A 24,188-nucleotide genomic window follows, 5' to 3' on the forward strand; every position below is an offset into this window, starting at 1 on the left:
ACACAGCACAGCCAGTAATTTTCATACAGAGCGCTACGTGGCGTTACCAATAAGAAAACCTTAACAGCCTACTTACAACGGGATCTCGAATGCTACTTGATAAATTTGCTGGATTTTTTACATGACTGGTATGACTTTCTCGTCCACAATAAAGTTATAAGCTGATACCTGATGTTAACATTTTTAGGAGCCTTTTTAATGTTAATTCATCTTATGACGTGTATCTTTTTTTTTTTGCGCCTGAAGATCGGGTGTACATTCTGGAAACACGGGTCGTGTATACGATTTTATCCAAATAAAGAATTTGTTAAGTGCATCTGAAGCATATTTATTCATCATGAAAATTTTCAGCAACAGCTGTGGAGGTCCCGCAGAGAGTATATCATACAGAAATCGTAACTCTAAGTACCGTCATATTTCGTTGAACAATCATAAGTTTTAATTACTATCTCGGAGGAATCAAGATGCGACCTTGAAACTTGGTTTTAATCCTTCTCTATGTACTCACTCTTTAATGTGATACATTTTTTCCTGTAATGGGTAACTTCGCGGAGAGAAAGAGAAATAGTCGATTGCCATAAATAAATAAGAGGGAGTTTTGACACGACTATGCCGTTAACATTCCCTTATTACAAAATATAGAGACTGGAATTAGTACCGAATGACGAACACTGAGTGTTTCACAACTTCTGATTTTCTTCAGAGAATATGCTCAACCTGGTATACACCAAGTTGACAAAAGTCATGGGGTACCTCCTAATATCGTGTCGTAACTCCCCCTGCCCGGCGTAGCCCATTAACGCCAAATTTCACAGCACTGTCCTAACGTTCGTCGCACGTCCCACATTCATTTTTGCGGTTATTTCACGCAGTGTTGCTTGTCTGTTATCACTGACAACTCTTCGCAAACGCCGATGCTGCCGGTCGTTAAGTGAAGGGCGTCGGTCACTGCGTTATCCGTGATGAGAGGTAACGCCCGAAATTTGGTATTGTCGACACACTCTTGACACTGTGGATAGTGGAACATTGAATTCCCTAATGATTTCTGAAATGTAATGTCCCATGCGTCTATCTCCAAGTACCATTCTGCGTTCAAAGTATGTTGATTCTCGTTACGCGGCCATAATTACGTTGGAAACCTTTTCATATCAGTCATCTGAGTACAAATTACGCCTCCGCCAATGCACTGCCCTTTTATACCCTGTATACATGATACTGCTGCCATCTGTATAAGTGCGTATCGCTATCCCATGATCTTTTGCCATCTCAGCGTACATTTGCTCTAAATGAGTCGTATCCATGAAAGACCAAGTATATATACAGAGACAGTGACCAATTAGCACCGTTAGATCTATGAAAACAGCGCTAATTGCATCTGCACCCAGAACACAACACGCCAGGAGTTCTCAGCTATCCAACTGCAACTCCACCAACTGTAAAACGTATATGTAACCAATGTAGCAGCAGCAGCAGCAGCCAATATTGCCTCTGTTCGTCTGTGAAACTGGACTCAAAAAGCAACCTGAGCTACCAGTAAACGGAATCTAACCTGCATAATATTGCGTGCGTGTTGTATGAGTGTCAGTTTCACTGTCATTTAAGCCCTCAAAGGGATCGTTACATGAAAAAATTAAAACTAACATTTGGATAAGCTATCTCACTGTGTATTTGAATAAGAATTTACATGTGATGCAGAATTTGGCTTGTGCAATGGAATTTACTGGAGTAGAGTGCATGACATGTTGTTGTGTGTCAGTGTCTCTGTTTTGCCCGAAGTTTTACACTCATCTCTTTAGATAACTGCCGGCCGGTGTGGCCGAGAGGTTCTAGGCGCTTCAGTCGGGACCGGCGCGGCCGCTACGGTCGCAGGTTCGAATCCTGCCTCGGGCATGGATACGTGTGATGTCCTTAGATTAGTTAGGTTTAAGTAGTTCTAAGTTCTAGGAGACTGATGACCTAAGATGTTAAGTCCCATGGTGCTCAGAGCCATTTGAACCATTTTTTATATAACTGCTTTTTTCCATGTGCTTTATAGCAATGCGCAGCAGCATGCAGCAGCAGCGGCTAAGGAATTTGATAAAAAGGAGTTTGCTTGGGTCCTGTTAACTACTAAACAACTTTTTGAGAAGGGATTTTAATAATTAAGTTTATTTAAAACTTCAGAATCATCATGAACAAGTATTAACAATGACAACGACAAATGACATATGTGTTAATAATGGCTGAGTGCCAGATTAAAAAATTATTTCAATTTCAAAGTTACATTTACATTTTGTAACCACAGCATATGATTTAGATGTGGAGAATAATAATTATTAGTTGGAGAATAAGGAGGCTTCTTTCACTGACAAGCAAAACGTGGGATTATTGCAAACTCGAACTACCAATCACGAGCCTCACCCTGTAATCGCTTTTGCGCTATGCTTGCGAATTTTACCTTTAATTCTATCTTCAAGCGTAGTTATGCCATCTAAATCTCTCCTGGCTATATAAATGAAATCAGGCCTTGAGTGTGGTAAGATCTGCCATCACCGACGTGAGAGCAGAGTGACACGTCTTCTGTTTCTGAGCTCTCGACCGACGCTACACTTCCACTCTCGCAGACAGACCTCGTCTCACAACAATGTTTAGAATCGCGCTCGCCAAGGAGTGTGTCAGAACTCGTCATTACATTGAAAACAATACATCCAACTTAGGTGAGTTGGAACGTCCTATCCCGACAATGTTAAATTTAGTGACTTGGCTACCCTGTATTTCAGGAACCACTGTAGCCATTGACAAGAAACTTTTACAGGACATTAAACTGTATGTTCGGAGTCTTCTGAACTACAATAATTGCATTTCAGCCACTTCTTTCGGAAATACCATTTTTTAATTACACAGTTAAAATTTTGTGTGCTTTTTGTACATTATCCTATATAATTTTAATTATACGTAACATTATGTTCTTCTTTTAGTTCATCAGACTCAGGATATGTAGGTTATTACTCCCTAAAAATTTGAATACTCTACTCGAAGTGGTTACTGAGATTTAGGGAAAAATGCAACAGAAAATACAAATTTTCAGGAACAGCTTCTAAAGTTTCGAAAGACTGTAACTCACTTAATATAATCTTAATTTTTTATTTTTAGTCACTCAGAAGTTCCCTGCACGGTACTGTATATCATCCTCTTGATCTTTTTCCAAGTTTTTTCTTCTTTTCTTCTGTCTTTTGAGAGATTTACGAACTCTATTCGTCACTTTTCCTCGGGAAAACGTTGGCACTTCGATGTACAACGCGTGTTTATACTATGAAATGATACGATACTGTTTTTGACAGTGTTACCAATACAATCACATAATTTAACCTTTACAACACAGAAATCCACAGCCTTCTTTATATAAAAGATTACGAATTTTATTAGATCTTCGAGTAATTCGCACACAAAAATTTTAAGATTTTCTAAAGGTGCTGATTATTTTAAAAAAATGAAATAAAATAATTCCCATGCAGGTTTGCAAATTTTGTATTGAGATAAAAATCTGTGAATGTGAATTTTTTTTCTGTTCTAACCCCCCTTAACGCTATTCTTTGCATCGTGCAAGCACTCAGATATCGATAGTAACAATCTGAGGACGAAACATGGGAGCGCGAGTCTAAGCTTGTTGTGTAATGAAGCCTGTCTGCGAGAGTGGAAGAGTAGTGTTGATCGAGAGCTCGAAAACAGAAGACATTGCACCCTGCTCTCATGTTGGTGATGACAAGTCTTACCACACTCAAGGCCTGATTTCATTTGTATAGCCAGGAGAGATTTAGGTGGCATAACTACGCTTGAAGATGGAATTCATGGTAAAATTCGCAAGCTTAGCGCAAAAGCAATTGCAGGGTTAGGCTCGTGATTATTTGTCCAAGTTTGCAATAATCCCATGATTTGCTAGTCAATGAAAGAAGCCTCGTTATCCTCCAAATAATAATAATTATTCTCCACATCTAAATAATATTTTTTGGTTGCTAAATGTTATCAGGCATTAAGTGTGGTAAGATCTGCCATCACCGAAATGAGGGCAGCGTGACATATCTTCTGTCTCCGAGCTCTCAACCAACACTAGGCTTACACTTCCACTCTCGCAGACAGACCTCGTCACACAACAATGATTAGAATCGCGCTCCCATGTTTCGCCCTCAGATTGATACTTTCGATATCTGAGTGCTTACACAAAGCAAAGAATAGCGTTAAGTTGGATATATTGTCTTCGATGTAATAGAGAGTTCTGACACACTCCTTACAACTGCTCCGAAGCACTGCAGGTAACTCTGTTCGGCCCTGCTCGGCTCATATATTTGATTGTTTCTGCCAATAATGCTGTCTCTCCACTTCTACAATGACTGCCTGTCCTGTCTGCTCTCTCCCCCTGTCTTATATAACTGCCATGACTCTCTCTTCGGAGCTTCTGCATCCGACTTTAATCAATTTTTCCTTCCCCTCTGCCAGTCCCAGGCTTCGTGTCATGTTGAAGACCCCTCGCTGCTCCCTGGATCTAATTACGCACAGTTTTTCGGACGCTGAGTGGAGGGGGACAGCAGTCCGCTGCAAATTCATGTCCTGTACCTGCTATAGGCTCGTCATGACGTAAATGAGCTCCTTTCAAAGACACTCTGCATTATCCTTCGCTTACTCCGACGCTGAAATGATATTTACGGCTTACTGTGCTATCTCTCAAGCGCAGCTGACGTCCCCATGGCGCCACCTGCCTGCCTCGTAACTTTTCTCTTCTTATGCTCGTAAAGCTTTCCCCTGATATTAACTTTTAAGACTCGGCCGAGATTTCCATGGATACAAGACACTTCGTTGTCTTCAAAACTCCATGCAAAGCTTTGAAAACTGATTCATTACTGATTTCTACCCTTTTCACTATTGCCTCGACTGTGATACGCTGGTACTCTGGTCCCAGGACTTTCATTTCTCTTGCGATTCTCCGTTATTCACAAAGAGACGATCTGTCACAACTCAGGTGCTGTCTGACAACGTCAAGCTGCAAACTCACCTCTCATAATGTCCAAATTTCCAATTCAGGATTCGAGAAACTTATTTTTCTTTAATAGGCACAAATGTTACAATGCATTACGAACTTTAATAACGCAGGAAACGTTGTACGAACTATGGTCAAAGTACAAATTCTGAGCCCGTATTAATATTTAAAGTTCTGAATATTATTCAAAAAGAATATGAACAGTGCCTGAGCGCGTCACCAGATGTCCTTCCACGAAGTTGAGAGCGACCGGCGAAAGCCTCAGTCCAACAGAGAATGGACCGCTCTGACATGAACTCCCGTGGCGCTCCATCTTAAGTCAACCCACCCATTTCCTTTTAGTTCTTGTATTCTCTATATCGTTCTGTCACAATCATAACACTTTGGAGCTGTCAATAGTGACACTTTATTTCATATTTAAAACTTTAAAAACTTTCCACTACATAACGATTATTTTACCATATCGGTTTTGGTTCGACGATATTAGAGTTGAGTAGTCAACTAGAACAAGTAGAAGCCGATGTGACAAAACAAAATCGTCATTAACTTGTGGCTAGCTGCTGCTGTTACTGTGTCACCTGTTCTAGAAACGGTCACGGATTTATTGAAAGCCACTGTGGATAAACAGTTTTCTACAACTTAAATATAAACCAGATCGCAGTTACAGTAGTCGAAAGAAGTAAAAGGAGTGTAGCAGTTGAGAAGAGAGTGATACACTCAATATGCTCTGCCTAACCTCCCCCCTCCCTCCCCCCTCCCCCCCCCCCCCCCGCGGCCCCCACCCCCCGCCACTCACCTTAAGTTGTTAAGTCTGAACAATGAGCGAGGACTAAAGGAAACTAAGGAAATTTTAATTTCAGCGAGAATAAATAAATTTTGCATATTTACCCTCCACGTTTGGCGCACACAATAATTGGCATATTTTGTGTTTAAAGTAATTATAATGATTTACGATGTGGTTTAATTTTGTATTACATTACTGACTTCAATGTTTCGGCTGAATTAGACTGCCAGGTACACGTTTGAAATGAAAATGTGTAATTTCGAAATCGATTATGTGAATTAACTTCAAACACATTATAAAAATGGATGTATGTATGTATGTTCCCCATCTCCTCCTAAAGTAGTGGATCGATTTGAATCAAAATTGGTACACGTGTGACTTACTGGCTCGAAAGAAGTGCTTTGGGGTTAAGAAGCACCTACCTATCAAAGGGGTGGGAACTGTGGTGAAAAAGAAGTGTATCCCACAACGCAAAAATACCCAGATTACAGTCATCCAATATTTGCGGCACTTGGTCACTTCCAACAAACTTTACACATAATTGTAAACCTTTCCGAACTTTTTCCCGCTCACATTTTTGATGTTCATGTCGTAAAACTGCGGCAGCAGGCATTACAGTTTTGCTATTCACTATTTTTGCTATTATACTTTTAACAGATTTTGCCAACGGTATTGACATAAGCCACTAAACGTACCTGCAGCATTACATCATTGTACGAGTCTCGCTCTTCCTTACCATTGGCTCTCTGTCTCATTGCCATTGCCTTTGTCCCATTCTTTTCTCCTCCTTTATCGCTGTCTCTTTCTTTTTTCTTCGCTTACAGTCTTCCTCTTCTACTACCACCACCTCCTCTCCACACATGTCCTTGAGGATCGTTTGCTCGAGCTTTTAACCCCTAGACCAGGAAACTTCGACATGTGGGTATAGGGGATGGGGGAAAGCGGGCAAATTTTTTCATGTTAAAGTCCATCAGTCTGGCGGGTCCAGCCCTATGCGTGGCCTCCAGTCACGTCTTTTTTTTTATTTCCGCCGTTTTATATATCTTTTGCTCCCACTGCTACTGTCTGCACCCATCTCTCTTTCTCTTTCACTGCCACTATCTCTGATTGACCACCATTGTCTTCATCCACCTCTCATTATCTTTCACTGCATCTTTTTCTCTCCCACCATTTCCTCTCTCTTTCTTTCCCTCTGCCATTGTCTCCTCTCTCTTCCATTGTCACTGTTTCTCTGCTATTCTCTTTCAGCACAAAGCGTGAATTTGTTTAAATGCCAAAATATTGATGAGGAAGGTGAAAAGAGGGTTGAGGCAGCATGTTCCCCACTTTCCTGTCAGCAACTTTTAAAGAAGACAATATTCACCCTTTTTTTTGGTTCGACAGAATAATTTATCAGCTGGTTGCCTTCTTCTGCCTTCTAAGCAGGAAGTGGTGCTTATATAAAACTAATTCTGTAGGACAGTAACAATTTCAGTTTAATTATATACTTCGACACCTTTATGTACACTGACACTCATAAACAACGCATAATAACGCGTTTAATGTTAACAAAAAAATTTCTCCCTTCCAACACAATTTTACACTACTTTACATAAAAATACACATTTTTAGGCTACACTTACAGTATTTAAAAAATGTCATATTTCATTTGCAGGAACATAATAATTTCGTATGAGAAAAAGTATTTTGTAAAGTACTTGCACTGCCAAGTGGCACCATCGAATGATTTAAAGATCAAAAGAGTCTGCACAAGTGGAAAAAATGGCGTTTAAAAAGCTAGTTTAGTGACCTCAGAACCTTCGCGGCGATCTCAGAATTCTTGCCAAGTATTCATTATGCCAGTTAAAACCATATTTATGTTTCAGACCGGATGTTACGTGCATATTTTACGTGCAACAGAAATTAAGGTGTCCCCCAGAGTGTTCTGGAAGTCGGCATGAATTTCCTCTACTTTTATAACTTTTTTTACGAAGTGCTTAATCACCGCTCGAATCTCGATTTGTTTCACTTCTCAAACACGGTAACAACAGCAGAGACACGTCCGCACCACAGGTGTCTACCCAGATCACTGCCGCGTTACGTCGTTACCCATAAAGGAGACGAATTACGAAGTGGGAACCTCGTTGTGCTGGTGCTGACATCTGGTGTTGATTCCAAGAACTTTTCAAACTACCCTCGTACAGGGGACGTTCAATGAATAATGGAACAAATTTATCTCTGGAAGCAGTTTGGTTTCTTTCAGGATTTCAACACACAATATTATTCTCCCATTATTTTGGCTACAAAACCCTATTTTGCAACATAACCTCCGTTCAATGTGACAGCCTTACGGCACCTTATTGGGAGGGTCGTATGCTCGCATGGTTCGAAATGATGAACCCATGTTTCATGTAACGATGTTCGACAACAAAAAAAAAAAAAAAGTCACGATCAGCATCGTAACGCTCAAGCGACTCCGCCCAGATGGTCCTTTGTTTTGTGTTCTTTATGGCCTCCCGTTAGGCAGCGAGAAACCTAGCGGGTACACGCCTTTGGTTACCCCAACTGGTTGACGAGTACGTCAGCTCTACTGACAGAGACGTCCAGTTGAACAACGAGATGTTTCATTGTGATGCGTCAGTTACATCGAATGTGAGTGTCCGCACGTTTCAATGCTACAGGATTCACGGCTGTGTGCAGCCGACTGGCACACGGGTGATCGGGCACGTTTGCGAGACCTTGTTGCGATGATGAAAGACACCTCACGCAACGACTCGCTTGTGTTCACTGCCAGGTCTCCGTAGACACTCTGCAAGCGCCTCTGCAATGTTCTGGTTTTCCACCAAAAGAAAGTCAATGACAGCTTTTCTGCTTGGAACGCATCTGAGTTACATACCCCATTTTGAAGGCTACGTGTAGCGCCGCCATCTCTCTGATTTCGTGGAATTATAGGGGGCTGAAGCGGGAATACTCGATGATGTTCCACAACGAATTCCGCATTTTTTAAATTTTTCTGGTAAGACAACCGATGATGTGCAGTCCTTTGTGGGAGACCTCGGAAATCTTGCTCAGATGGGAGGTTGGTCTAGTAAGGAATTGTTGAGTGTTGCAAAATTGAGACTAACAGAGGATACGAAAACTTATGTAGCGTGTACAGCAGCTCTTAAGAGAGCCACAACATTCGAAGAATTTAATGAAGGGTTAATTCAAAGGTATACGAAACGACATTGTGCCAGACACTATAGTGAACATTTACGGGTAATAACTAAGAAAAGTACAGAAACTGTGGAACAGTTTTCAAACAGTATGAGAAAAATTAATGGATGTACCTAGGAATTAGGACAGGATGCTGCAGTTAATGAAATTATTTTGCAAGAAGCTGAGCAAAGGGCGCTCGATGCTTTTTTAAAGGGTTGCATACAGAAATTGAGATTAACAGGTGAAGCGAAAGATGTGCAGGGGTCCGAGGGATTTGTGCACAGCAGCGTGGTAAGCAATAGAGTGTGAGGAGATCGATTTGTCGACTGGAATGCAGGGAAACGGACTGTGTCTGCAGCTAATGTAAAATATTTCGGGTATACAGGGTGAGTCACCTAACATTTCCGCTGGATATATTTCGTAAACCACACCAAATACTGATGAATCGATTCCACAGACCGAACGTGAGGAGAGGGGCTAGTGTAATTGGTTAATACAAACCATAAAAAAAAGCACGGAAGTATGTTTTTTAACACAAACCTAGGTTTTTTTAAATGGAACCCCGTTAGTTTTGTTAGCACATCTGAACATATAAGCAAATGCGTAATCAGTGCCGTTTGTTGCATTGTAAAATGTTAATTACATCCGGAGATATTGTAACCTAAAGTTGACGCTTGGGTACCACTCCTCCGCTGTTCGATCGTGTGTATCGGAGAGCACCGAATTACGTAGGGATCCAAAGGGAACGGTGATTGGCCTTAGGTACAGAAAAGACTGGAACAGCGCATTACGTCCACATGCTAACACCTTTTTATTGGTCTTTTTCACTGACGCACATGTACATTACCATGAGGGGTGAGCTACACGTACACACGTGGTTTCCGTTTTCAACTACGGAGTGGAATAGAGTGTGTCCCGACATGTCAGGCCAATAGATGGTCAATGTGATGGCCATCATTTGCTGCACACAATTGCAATCTCTGGCGTAATGAATGTCGTACACGCCGCAGTACATCTGGTGTCATGTCGCCGCAGGCTGCCACAATACGTTGTTTCATATTCTCTGGGATTGTAGGCACATCACGGTACACATTCTCCTCTAACGTACCCCACAGAAAGACGTCCAGAGGTGTAAGATCAGGTGAACGGGATGGCCAATTTATGCGTCCTCCACGTCCTATGAAACGGCCGGCGAATATCCTGTCAAGGGCCAGTCAAGTGTTAATTGCGGAATGTGCAGGTGCACCATCATGCTGATACCACATACGTCGACGCGTTTCCAGTAGGACATTTTCGAGCAACGTTGGCAGATCATTCTGTAGAAACGCGATGTATGTTGCAGCTGTTTGGGCCCCTGCTATGAAGTGAGGACCAATGAGGTGGTCGCCAATGATTCCGCACCATACATTTACAGTCGACGGTCGCTGTCGCTCTACCTGTCTGAGCCAGTGAGGATTGTCCACGGACCAGTAATGCATGTTCCGTAGATTCACTGCCCCGTGGTTTGTGAAACCCGCTTCATCGGTAAACAGGTAGAACTGCAACGCATTCTCTGTTAATGCCCATTGACAGAATTGCACTCGATGTTTAAAGTCATCACCATGTAATTGCTGATGTAGCGACACAAGAAACGGGTGAAAGCGGTGACGATGCAGTATGCGCATGACACTACTTTGACTCAGTCCACCCGGCTCTCGCAATGTCCCGTGTACTCACGTGTGGGTTCATGGCAACAGCAGCTAACACACCAACTGCACCCGCTCCTCCTGTGACGGGCCTGTTACGGACCCGTTTGCGTGCTACGACCATACCTGTTGGATACAGTTGGCGGTAGATGTTTTGCAATGTGCCGCACGTTGGATGCTCTCTGTCTGGGTACCGTTCTGCATACACCCTGCAGGCTTCAGATGCATTTCGTCGACACTCGTCATAGATATCATCTCCGCCTTTTCAGAGCTCGAATACACCATGGTCACAGTTCCTACAACACTACACTATCACAGACGTCTGGTAACACGGTGTACTACAGTTGGTCTGCGTGCGGAGACGAATGCAGAATAACAATAGCAGCAAGCGCTACATGCGGACACTGTGACAGCTAGACCAAACCACAACAGTGCACTACAGCCACACTCGTAAACACGGTCGTCATCGTAAACATGTCCCTGCAGATGCTGCTCGCCGACCGTGGCCCGTGTTTGTTACAACATGCAACTGAACGTCGGAGGTTTCAAGCGTCAACTTTAGGTTACAATATCTCCGGATGTAATTAACATTTTACAATGCAACAAACGGCACTGATTACGTATTTGTTTATATGTTCAAATGTGCTAACAAAACTAACGTGGTTCCATTAAAAAAAACGTAGGTTTGTGTTAAAAAACATACTTCCGTGCATTTTTGTATGGTTTGTATTAAACATTTACACTAGCCCCTCTCCTCACGTTCGGTCTGTGGAATCGGTTCGTCAGTATTTGATGTGGTTTACGAAATACGAGGCCTGTTCAGAAAGTAATCTCCGATTGATTGCCAAATTGAAACCACAGTGAACATCAGAAATGTTTTACTTGTAACAATTAGCTACACCTTTCAGCTACTTCTCTACGTAGTCGCCGTTCTGACTGAGACTTTTGTCATAGCGTTGTACCAACTTTTCAATAGCCTCATCATAGAAGGCAGCTGCCAGTGCTTTCCGCCAATTCTCCACGCTGGCCTACACCTCGTTGTCTGTGTCAAAATGTTGTCTTCAAAGACAGCGGTTCATGTGACCAGAGATGAAACTCAGGGGGAGACAATTGCGGACTGTATTGTGGGTAATCTCACATTTCCATTTGAAAACGATGCAGGAGCATCTTCTTTGCCCCTGCAGAATGCGGCTGAGAATTGTCTTGAAGAAGAAACAGCACGACAGTTATGTAATGTTAGCTGCATAGCTTCAGGCGAAATTTCTCACCAGGCCCTCGTACTTGGCGGCAGACACTATTTTCTAGACATCTTTACGCACTCACTGCGAGCTCAGAAATGAGAAGAGCGACGTGATGCTAACTGGGGTAGCCACGTAGCGCTCTGTACGAAAATCACTGACTGTGCTGTGCGCAGTCTGTGGATGGTTGGCATTGTTGGAATATTCGCCATTGTAGTATTGGGCAGTTGGCTGTTAACAGCGCGTAGCATTGCGCAGTTGGAGGTGAGCCGCCAGCAGTGGTGGATGTGGGGGGAGGAATGGCAGAATTTTGAGAGCGGACGATCTGGACGTGTGTCCATTAGAAAGAGTAAATTTGTAATATTGGATATCATGAACTGATATATATATATATATATATATATATATATATATATATATATATATATATATATATATATATGATGACTTTGGAACATTATTAAGGTAAACACATTGTTTGTTCTCTATCAAAATCTTTCATTTGCTGACTATGCCTATCAGTGGTTGGTGCCTTCAGTAGTTAGAATCTTTTATTTAGCTGGCAGTAGAGACACTACCCAACACATCTGTGCAAAGCTTTATCGGATTTTCATAGTCGTTTCCATTTCGCGACCGATCGGAGCTTACTTTCTGAACGCCCCTCGTATATCCAGCGGTAACGTTAGGTGACTCACCCTGTATACGAAAGGAGCCCGTAAGCAGGAGTGTCGCCGTCGCCAGCCTCAGGGTAATGTGAATAAAGTAGGAAAAAGTAATAGTTTTAGAAGTAAAGCACCAGGGAGGAATAAGGTGTCAAAAACCAACAGGAACGCTAGGTCCATCTACGGTCCTCCACAGTAACACTGGATGGTACGAAATTACATGCAGAGGTGAACTGTGCGATACGAAAAATAGTAGAAAAAAAGAGTTGCAGCATTTTACTGGACACAGGGACGTATTGTTGGTCGCCAATAGTGATCTGGTGTAATGTAAGCAATGGAACCTACCAAGATACAGATTTCGTGGAGTGGGGGACACAGGTGGCGTACTATTAGGATCGGTGAACATAGACTTTTGTCTGGATATGATTCAATTTAAAGAATGGGTAGAGATTGTGCCACGTGAGAGTGAGGGCTACGACATTATTATGGGATTAGATTTCTTATATCAGTATTGCACCATAATCGATCTCTGGCAACATATGCGCGAACTTGATGGAAAAATGTTTCAGTTAGGTGAAGCTATTGCCAGTGTATCAATGTTGCAAGTCAAGGGGAGTCTATCGCGAAAGATGAGCCGATTTAACCGTGAACGACCTCGCTAAGACTTGATTCGCACGATAATGTACCTAAGGGTATTGGGAAATCACTTTGGTTAAATGTTGAGTCTAACTTGCCAGAGCGTGTGGTGGAACTGTTAGAAGAGAATGAAGTATTAGATCAGCCGGGTTTCTTGCTTAAAAGAGGTATTGTACACAAACCAAGCAGTAAGGGGTGAAAAGAAGGTGCCTGTTTCTATAGATAATTTCAGTGCAGAGGGCATACAATTGTAAGTAGGCTGTTTAGGTTTTTATGTTGGTAACGCCACGTAGCGCTCTGTACGAAAATCACTGACTGTGCTGTGTGCAGTCTGTGGATGGTTGGCATTGTTGGAATATTCGCCATTGTAGTATTGGGCAGTTGGCTGTTAACAGCGCGTAGCATTGCGCAGTTGGAGGTGAGCCGCCAGCAGTGGTGGATGTGGGGGGAGGAATGGCAGAATTTTGAGAGCGGACGATCTGGACGTGTGTCCATCAGAAAGAGTAAATTTGTAATATTGGATATCATGAACTGATATATATATATATATATATATATATATATATATATGATGACTTTGGAACATTATTAAGGTAAACACTTTGTTTGTTCTCTATCAAAATCTTTCATTTGCTGACTATGCCTATCAGTGGTTGGTGCCTTCAGTAGTTAGAATCTTTTATTTAGCTGGCAGTAGTGGCGCTCGCTGTATTGCAGTAGTTCGAGTACCGAAGATTTTTGTGAGGTAAGTGATTCATGAAAGGTATAGATTATTGTTAGTCAGGGCCATTCTTTTGTAGGCATTTTTGAAAGTCAGTTTGCGTTGCGCTAAAAATATTGTGTGTCAGTTTAGTGTTGATCAGAATAAGTAAAGAGAGAAATGTCTGAGTACGTTCAGCGCTGCTCAGCTGTTTGAAAATCAAATAATGTAAGAGGTTTATCAGCACAGTCATTCATAAATTTTTCTAAGGGGACGTTTCACGATTAACAAAAGGGTTGCTAATCGCTAATATACGAGGGTTGCCCAGAAAGTAAAGCACCACATCTTTTTTCTTCAGCAATTCTTTATTGAACATGATGAGAATTACGCACACGAAACAATGGTGTTTTATCTACACACCTTATTTTTCTACGTAATCTCCATCCCGTTCTATGGCCTTCCTCCAGCGTCAAACAAGGACGTGTATGCACTGTCGGTACAAATTCTTGTCCTGGTGGCGGAGCCAGTGCTTGACTGTGTGAACCACCTCCTCATCGTCCTCAAAATGTCTTCCACGAATGGCATCCTTTAATGGGCCTAACAAGTGGAAGTCCGAGGGGGCTAGGTCAGGTGGTCAGATGTGACAGCTGTGGATGCTCACCCCGACCGCTGCAAATCGTGGAGCTCCGCCGAACCGCCTTCTGATGACCTCACCCTCCGTGCCCAGCGACTAACTGTACTTCTGTCAACAGTAGATGCTCCATAGACTTTGCACAAGCTTTCTGAATATTCCCCACAGTTTCTTTCTCTGCAGTGAGAAATTAAATGACGGAACGTTGCTTGTAACGGACATCACCTACAGACGCCATTTTGAAACTGTCCTACAGCTACGCTATCTGCCGGAAGCGACGGAAACTTGGCGTACTCACTCAGGAGACATCAAATAATACACACGTAACGTTTCGTATTCGTATCATTGTTTTCGGCTGAGAAAAAAAAATGCGGTGCTTTGCTTTATGGGCAGCCCTCATAAATACCATGGAGGAAGAATAATGGGACACCAGGGGTGTCACCCACGGACAGTCGCCAGACACCATTGAAACTGCATTATGAGGGAAAGTGAAGTGCCTAGAGGGAAGCAGATCTAAATGCAAAAACGATAACAGAGGTTTTCCCTTTCCCAAACATCACAGAAATCTTGGATAATTTAGGGCAATGCAAATATTTTTCAGCAATTGATTTGAAGAGTGGTTGTTACCAGAGGGAGGTTGTATCACAGGACCGGCAAGAAGCAGCGTTTTCGGCACCCTGGGTTCACTACCAATTCAGAACTATCCATTCGGATTAAAAATTGCGTTTGCAACGTTTCAGAGATTGTTAGACGGATTATTTAGAGGTTTGAAACCACGGCATTGCTTAGTGTATCTTGACGACATAATCGTCTATGAAAGTGAGATGCAGCGATTAAGGAAAGTATTCCTGAGGTTTCGAGCAGAGAAGTTAACACTGAGTATGGAAATGTGATAGAAGAGATAGCATACCTATGTCATGTCAGGTAGCTAAGACAGACGCATGATTAATTAGAAATGTACGTGAATATCCTGTAACAGAATCTGTAAATGAATTGCAGTCATTCTTCGGACTCGCGAACTATTACCGCCGGTTCGTAAAAGGATTTGTGGATATTGCCAGACTGTTACACAATTTTTAAAAAAGGGTACTAAATTTGTGTGGTCAGAAGAGTGCCAGCATGCTTTTGAGGATCCAAAATGAGCTTGAACATCGATTCTGATATTGGTATTTCCGGATTTTAATAGAGAATTTGTTTTATCGTGCGATTCATCAAACCATGCACTTGGCTGTGTGTTGTCACAAGAGGCAGAAGGCGTACTGCATCCGGCAGCTTACGCATCAAGGCAACTAAATTCTGCAGAATGGAATTATTCCACAACGGAGAAAGAGATGTTAAGGCTTATTTATGGAATTACATATTTCAAATGTAATCTTTATGTTAAAAAGTTTAGAGTAATAACAGACCATTTGGCGTTAAACTGGTTGTTTGGGATAAAGGATCATTCCAGTAGGTTGGCACGATGGGCAGTAAGACTAACTGATTTTGATTTCGAAGTTACTCATAAACCTGGGAAGAAGAAGCACAGAAATGCGGATGGCTTAAGTAGAAAAGTAGCATTATTACATATTGGGCGTAATGAGCATCAGGAATGGTAGGCTACACAAAGAGCAGATGACGAATGCAAGCAGTATTTAAAGCAATCACAGCTTTGTATGGAGAATGGGTTGCTGTACAGAAAAACCAAGATGGGACCGCAGGTAGTGGTACTAGCGAAGCTAAGAAACAGGGCGCGATAGGAAGCTCATTATCACATATTAGCAGATCATGGAGGTAGCAGATCTACCAACATACGAGTAGCGAAAAGGTATTGGTGGAGGAATAGGTAGACAGACGTAAATTAGTAAGTGGGGAATTGCATACAGCGCACAGAGAGAGTGGATTTGTGTCGAACCAAAGTACAGCTGCAGAGATTATCTGAAGCATTAGCACCGTTCGAATCTCTGGGATTGATGTTTTGTGTCCATTCAGTAAAACACCTGCAGGGAATAACTACATGTTCACAACCATAGATCATCTTTCAGGATACTTACAAATGGTTGCAGTGCCAACCAGCAGGCGGCAACAGTGGTACTAACACTTCTGAACAATTGGATAGTGAAGTTTGGAGTGCCTGAAACAATAATAACAGACTAGGGAACGAACTTCATGTCAGATTTTCAAGGAATTATGTAGGTTATCAATGTGAAGAAGTTAAGGACGGTCCTTTCCATCCACAAGCCAATGGAAGAACTGAAAGGGTGCATAGGATAATATGAAAGATGCTTGGATACTACACTATGTGATCAAAAGTACCCCGACACCCCCAGAACATACGTTTTTCTTTATAGGTGCTTTGTGCTGCCACCTACTGCCAGGTGCTTCATATCAGCGACATCAGTAGTCATTAGACATTGTGAGAGAGCAGAATGGGGCGCTTCGCGGAACTCAACGGACTTCGAACGCGATCAGGTGATTAGGAGTCACTTGTGTCTTACGTCTGTACGCGAGATTTCCACACACCTAGACATCCCTAGGTCCACTGTTTCCGATGTGATAGTGAAGTGGAAACGTGAAGGGACACGCACAGCGCAAAACCGTACAGGCCGACCTCGTCTGTTGACTGACAGAAACCGCCGACAGTTGAAGAGGGTCGTAATGTGTAATAGGCAGACATCTATCCAGACCATCACACAGGAATTCCAAACTGCATCAGCATCCACTGCAAGTACTATCACAGTTAGGCGGAAGGTGGGAAAACTGGGATTTCACGGTCGAGCGGCTGCTCATAAGCTACACATCGGGCCGGTAAATGCCAACTCACTTGGTGTAAGGAGCGTAAACATTGGACGATTAAACAGTGGAAAAACATTGGGTGGACTGACGAATCACGGTACACAATGTGGCGATACGATGGCAGGCTGCGGGTTTAGCGACTGCCCGGCGAACGTCATCTGCCAGCGTGTGTAGTGACAACAGTAAAATTCGGAGACAGTGGAGTTATGGTGTGGTGTTTTTCATGGAGGGGGCTTGCACCCCTTGTTGTATTGCGTGGCACTATCACAGCACAGGCCTACATTGATGCTTTAAACACCTTCTTGCTTCCCACTGTTGAGCAATTCGGGGATGGCGATTGCATCTTTCAAAACGATCGACCACCTGTTCATAATGCACAGCCTGTGGCGGAGTGGTTACACGGCATTAGCATCCCTGTAATGGACTGGCCTTCACAGAGTCATGACATGAGTCCTATGGTACACCTTTGGGATGTTTTGGAACACCTACTTCGTTCCAGGCCTTACCGACCGACATCGATACCTCTCCTCAGTACAGCACTCCGTGAAGAATGGGCTGTCATTCCCCAAGAAACCTTTCAGCAGCTGATTGAACGTATGCCTGCGAGAGTGGAAGCTGTCATCAAGGCTAAGGGCGAGTCAACACCATATTGAATTCCAGCATTACCGATGCAGGGCGCCACGAACTTGTAAGTCATTTTCAGCCACGTGTCCGGATACTTTTGATCACATAGCGTACGTTGATTCATATCACTCCAACGGGAACGTCTGTTTGAAGTATGTCGTTTCCGTCTACAACTCAAAGCAGCATGCTAATGCAGGATTATCTCCATAAGAAGTAGTATATGACTGTAAAATGCCATCACTGTTTGACATATGGAAAGTGAAGAAGGGGAGTATTGGAGAGTCAGTTAAGGATTTTGACAGAATGATTAGGGAAATTTGGAGTAGCGAACGGAGGGCAAATAAACGAGCACTGGAGAAACAGGAAGAAGCAGTGGGCCGTACGGCAAGAATGCCACAGTATAATGTTGGTTAGTGGGTGGTGTTACCAACTTCGTATACGTCGATCGGAAAGACAAAGAAGTTCCTTGCAAAGTATCAGGGGTCATGGCAACTGGAAAAGGCTACGTCGCCAGTAAATGTCATGATTCAATTGCAGACGAGAACGATAATTCGGCATGTAGGGCGCTTAAAACTTTTTCAAGGGAGTCGGGAAGTTATTCCGAGGATAGGAAAATGTGTGTGAAATCTTATGGGACTTAACTGCTAAGGTCATCAGTCCCTAAGCTTACACACTACTTATCTTAAATTATCCTAAGGACAAACACACACACCCATGCCCGAGGGAGGACTCGAACCTCCGCCGGGACCAGCCGCACAGTCCATTACTGCAGCGCCTAGACCGCTCAGCTAATCCCGCACGGCTCCGAGGATAGGAAACGGTAATGAGGAATCCATATGGATTAAGGCCTAGGAGATAGACATTAAATATTTCTTTTATGTTACGTACAGATTTAGTGTAATTAGTACAAGCAGCTGCGGCACAGCAATGAATTTAAGAGCGACGAAAGTATTATGTAATCCTGCCCATAGGTGAGGTGCAGAGAACGCGAGATGATGCTCTTCGTAGCGGGACTACTGATCTTCGTCGGGGGTGGAAGCGCTATTGAACCAGCACCTGGAAGGGGCACTGCTGTTCGCTAAACAGGAAGACGTAGCGGTCACCAGTCATCGCTGAGTGATACAGGTGGTATTTAGTGCATAGTAGATGTGTAACGAGATGAGAAAGTTTGGAGAAGCATTTGACAGATTCCGTCGGAAAACAGAAAGGCACATGATACTCAAAGGAAATATCGGGTTATTTGAGAGAATACATGGAACGTATGAGAAGTGAGATGAACCAGGTGCTGGGAATTATTCCACATACGCGAAGTAAGAGGGGTTCGATGGACGCTGCATCTGAGTAACATTCAAAGGGTGAAGAAACTTTGGAAAAATTTAGCAATGTGGAAACGGGAACAAAGCCGTCGGTGATTGGAAGTTTAGAGAAGGACGTATTGAATAACACACAACTACTGCGACAACTGACTGGAAAAGTAATGCGATATGCCAGAGCTCCAGAAGGGTCTGTTAACCAGAATACCAGGGAACTACAAACTGAAGTAGAAATCTTAGATAAGTAAGTAGTGATGACAAAATGGTTGCAGTCCTTAGAAGATAGTGTTTGGGAAGCACGAGGGAAATAAAGAACAACAGGAGGCTGTGCATCAGGCAGCAAGAGGTCACCTAGGGGTATATGGTTCAAATGGCTTTGAGCACTATGGGACTTAACATCTGAGGTCATCAGTCCCCTAGAACTTACAACTACTGAAACCTAACTAACCTAATGACATCACACACATCCATGCTCGAGGCAGGTTCGAACCTGCGACCGTAGCGGTCGCGCGGTTCCAGACTGAAGCGCCTAGAACCGCTAGGCCACTCCGGCCGGCAGCTAGGGGTATACTTGTTGTCGCTAGAGCAGTATCTAGAAGGTCTAAAGAAAGTACAGAAGGAAGTACCGCCGGAGTTCAGGTTGATTTATGAACCCTAGCACAAAACTTAACCTTTTTATTTCAAAGTAATCACAGTGTCGGTGAGAACTGATGAATCGAAAGTCTACACTTCGATTTCTATATCAGTATCAGGGAAAACAAGCACATTATGAGTGCTACATAGTTCTTGTGTATCCTGTTAAGTGGGGAAAACTGAAGAAATTTGTAAGAGTAGAAATGCAGCGACTGCTGTTAATTGCAAAAGGGTGAGGGAAAATATATGGAAATGGAGGAAGAAAACTTACAAAAATACTATCGAGGGTAAATCACCGCCTGTCCTAGTATGGTAATAAGAAATGGGCAGGATTCCTGCGTAGTGAAATTGCTAAGGGGACAAAAGGAGGTAAGAGAATGCAATAAAGAAGTGATCGAACCGGAATTGTACTTTCAACAGGTCCAGGAGCATTAGTTGTACTCTACCTTCGACAAGCTGGCAGTAATGGCTAGTTGTTTCGAGCAGGGGAAGCTTACGTCAGCAAAGAGGCTGGAATTAAACGGGAGTGGTTTGACATTAAATGGAACAGCGAGCGAGATAATGGGTTCTACTTTTCGTCTGCCCGCCACTATTACAGGGATAACACGTCTAAATATTTCGCACCCTCGTCTATATTGCCAGAGGAGTACATGGAAGTGCTGCCTGCCGTAAATATAACAAGCTGCGACGCTTATTTCGTGAGATATTTGGTCCGGTCACGATCAATAGACCATCCTGTATAACAATATCAGCCGTTTCTCTCAGATTATATAGATCACCAAATCATTACGCTTATTTTAAAGTATTCATAGAGGAAACTCCACCAGTAGTACCTATGTCATGGAGAATGACTGCATGAAATTAATATTTTGGTTTCCCTAAGGATGAACAAAGATCAGAAAGTTTGTACCAGAAAGTAAAATAACGAGTATTTCATACCTAAAAATATTTCAAACTGCTAATCTTCTTTGTGCCATAGTTCCAAATTTTAAGGATTTAGCGGTAGTTTCATTTTTTCACACTACGACGCCATTCACAATGTTGCCCCAGCATAAGTCATTAAAACAGACACTCAGTGGTAAGAAAACAGCAGTACAAAACCTTAAAAGTGGCGATGACTGCCCTTTCCTTTTCCATAAAAATGACGAATTGGTCGTGGCGTTGTCACATACAAGCAAAATGGTCTTTCGTTAATCTCTGCAGTGCATTAACCCAAGTTCATTCCAGACACTGGATGCACGTAGTTAATGTAAAATAACCATTGGACTCTCACCCTTGGAGAGTGACATGAGACTTCAGGACAAAGGCAGATTTGTTCAACAAATTTCTTTATTCCGGCCATCAGCCGTAGTACATCAGGAACGGCGTGGTGGAGGCATTCAGTTGCCTCTCATGAGAAGCATCCGGCCGCCAAAGACGTCGCTAACACTGGCATTTGAGTGACACCAAACTCGACCCTGCTCCTTGCACTGTCAGCAATGCCGGATGCTTCTCATGAGAGGCAACTGAATGCCTCCACCAAGCCGTTCCTGATGTACTACGGCTGATGGCCGGAATAAAGAAATTTGTTGAACAAATCTGCCTTTGTCCTGAAGTCTCATGTCACTCTCCAAGGGTGAGAGTCCAATGGTTATTTTACATTAACTACGTGCATCCAGTGTCTGGAATGAACTTGGGTTAATGCACTGCAGAGATTAACGAAAGACCATTTTGCTTGTATGTGACAACGCCACGACCAATTCGTCATTTTTATGGAAAAGGAAAGGGCAGTCGTCGCCACTTTTAAGGTTTTGTACTGCTGTTTTCTTACCACTGAGTGTCTGTTTTAATGAATTATGCTGGGGCAACATTGTGAATGGCGTCGTAGTGTGAAAAAATGAAACTACCGCTAAATCCTTAAAATTTGGAACTATGGCACAAAGAAGATTAGCAGTTTGAAATATTTTTAGGTATGAAATACTCGTTATTTTACTTTCTGGTACAAACTTTCTGATCTTTGTTCATCCGTAGGGAAACCAAAATATTAATTTCATGCAGTCATTCTCCATGACATAGGTACTACTGGTGGAGTTTCCTCTATGACTACTTTAAAATAAGCGTAATGATTTGGTGATCTATATAATCTGAGAGAAACGGCTGATATTGTTATACAGGATGGTCTATTGATCGTGACCGGGCCAAATATCTCACGAAATAAGCGTCGAACGAAAAAACTACAAAGAACGAAACTTGTCTAGCTTGAAAGGGGAAACCAGATAGCGCTATGGTTGGCCCGCTAGATGGCGCTACCATAGGTCAAACGGATATCAACTGCGTTGTTTTAAATAGGAACCCCCATTTTTATTACATATTCGTGTTGTACGTAAATAAATATGACTGTTTTAGTTGGACCACATTTTTCGCTTTGTGATAGATGGCGCTGTAATAGTCACAAACATATGGCTTACAATTTTAGACGAACAGTTGGTAACAGGCAGGTTCCAATGTGATTCATGTACCTTTGGAACTTATTATTTCTGAGAAGGCATGCTGTTACAGCGTGATTACCCGTAAATACCACATTAATGCAATAAATGCTCAAAATGATGTCCGTCAACCTCAATGCATTTGGCAGTACGTGTTACGACATTCCTCTCAACAGCGAGTAGTTCGCCTTCCGTAATGTTCGCACATGCACTTACAATGCGCTGACACATGTTGTCAGGCGTTGTCGGTGGATCACGATAGCAAATATCCTTCAACTTTCCCCACAGAAAGAAATCTGGGGACCTCAGATCCGGTGAACGTGCGGGCCATGGTATGGTGCTTCGACGACCAATCCACTTGTCATGTAATATGCTATTCTATACCGCTTCAACGGCACACGAGCTATGTGCCGGACATCCATCATGTTGAAAGTACATCGCCATTCTGTCATGCAGTGAAACATCTTGTAGTAACATCGGTAGAACATTATGTAGGAAATCAGCATACATTGCACCATTTAGATTGCCATCGATAAAACGGGGGCCAGTTATCCTTCCTCCCATTATGCCGCACCATACATTAACCCGCTAAGGTCACTGATGTTCCACTTGTCGCAGCCATCGTCGATTTTCCGTTGCCCAAGAGTGCATATTATGCCGGTTTACGTTACCGCTGCTGGTGAATGAAGCTTCGTCGCTAAATAGAACGCGTGCAAACACTCTGTCATCGACCCGTAATTTCTCTTGTGCCCAGTGGCAGAACTGTACACGACGTTCAAAGTCGTCGCCATGCAATTCCTGGTGCATAGAAATATGGTACGGGTGCAATCGATGTTGCTGTAGCATTCTCAACACCGACGTTTTTGAGATTCCCGTTTCTCGCGCAATGTGTCTGCTACTCATGTGCGGATTAGCCACGACAGCAACTAAAACACCTACTTGGGCATCATCATTTGTTGCAGGTCGTGGTTGACGTTTCACATGTGGCTGAACACATCCTGTTTCCTTAAATAACGTAACTATCCGGCGAACAGTCCGGACACTTAGACCATGTCGTCCAGGATACCGAGCAGCATACATAGCAAACGCGCGGTGGGCATTTTGATCACAATAGCCATACATTAACACGATATGGACCTTTTCCGCAATTGGTAAATGGTCCATTTTAACACGGGTAATGTATCACGAAGCAAATACCGTCCGCACTGGCGGAATGTTACGTGATACCACGTACTCATACATTCGTGACTATTACAGCGCCATCTATCACAAAGCGAAAAAAGTGGTCCAACTAAAACGTTCATATTTCTTTACGTACTACACGAATATGTAATAAAAATGGGGATTCCTATTTAAAAAAAAAACGCTGTTGATATCCGTTTGAGCTATGACAGCGCCATCTAGCGGGCCTATCATAGCGCCATCTGGTTTCCCTCTTCTAGCTAGACGAGTTTCGTTCATTGTAGTTTTTTCACTGATGCTTATTTCGTGAGATATTTGGCCCGGTCACTATCAATGGACCACCCTGTATATCATGTGTCCTTGTAAGAATTGTTTGGCGTAATTTCCCTTATGCTTTGGAAAATATTTGCAATTACGATTTTACAGCGTGTAGCTGGAATCATCCGTGTTCGATAAAGCGGTCCAAAATTAGTCTAGTGCAATATGTGTTTTAACGACATGTCTTAACAGGAACAAATAGCCAGTACACCAGCAACGGTTGGGCGGAGATGCTGCATGGCGGTAGGAGTCAGCACAGACCACAGAGGTTTGGCCGCAGCCTGAGTACTGGTTATTCACGTCTTTTACTGCCCCTGTTAAGACATGTAAATAAACCCAATACCACACTAGACT

Source organism: Schistocerca serialis, chromosome 1 (assembly GCF_023864345.2).
Source record: "Schistocerca serialis cubense isolate TAMUIC-IGC-003099 chromosome 1, iqSchSeri2.2, whole genome shotgun sequence".
In the NCBI taxonomy this organism is placed as follows: Eukaryota; Metazoa; Arthropoda; class Insecta; order Orthoptera; family Acrididae; genus Schistocerca; species Schistocerca serialis.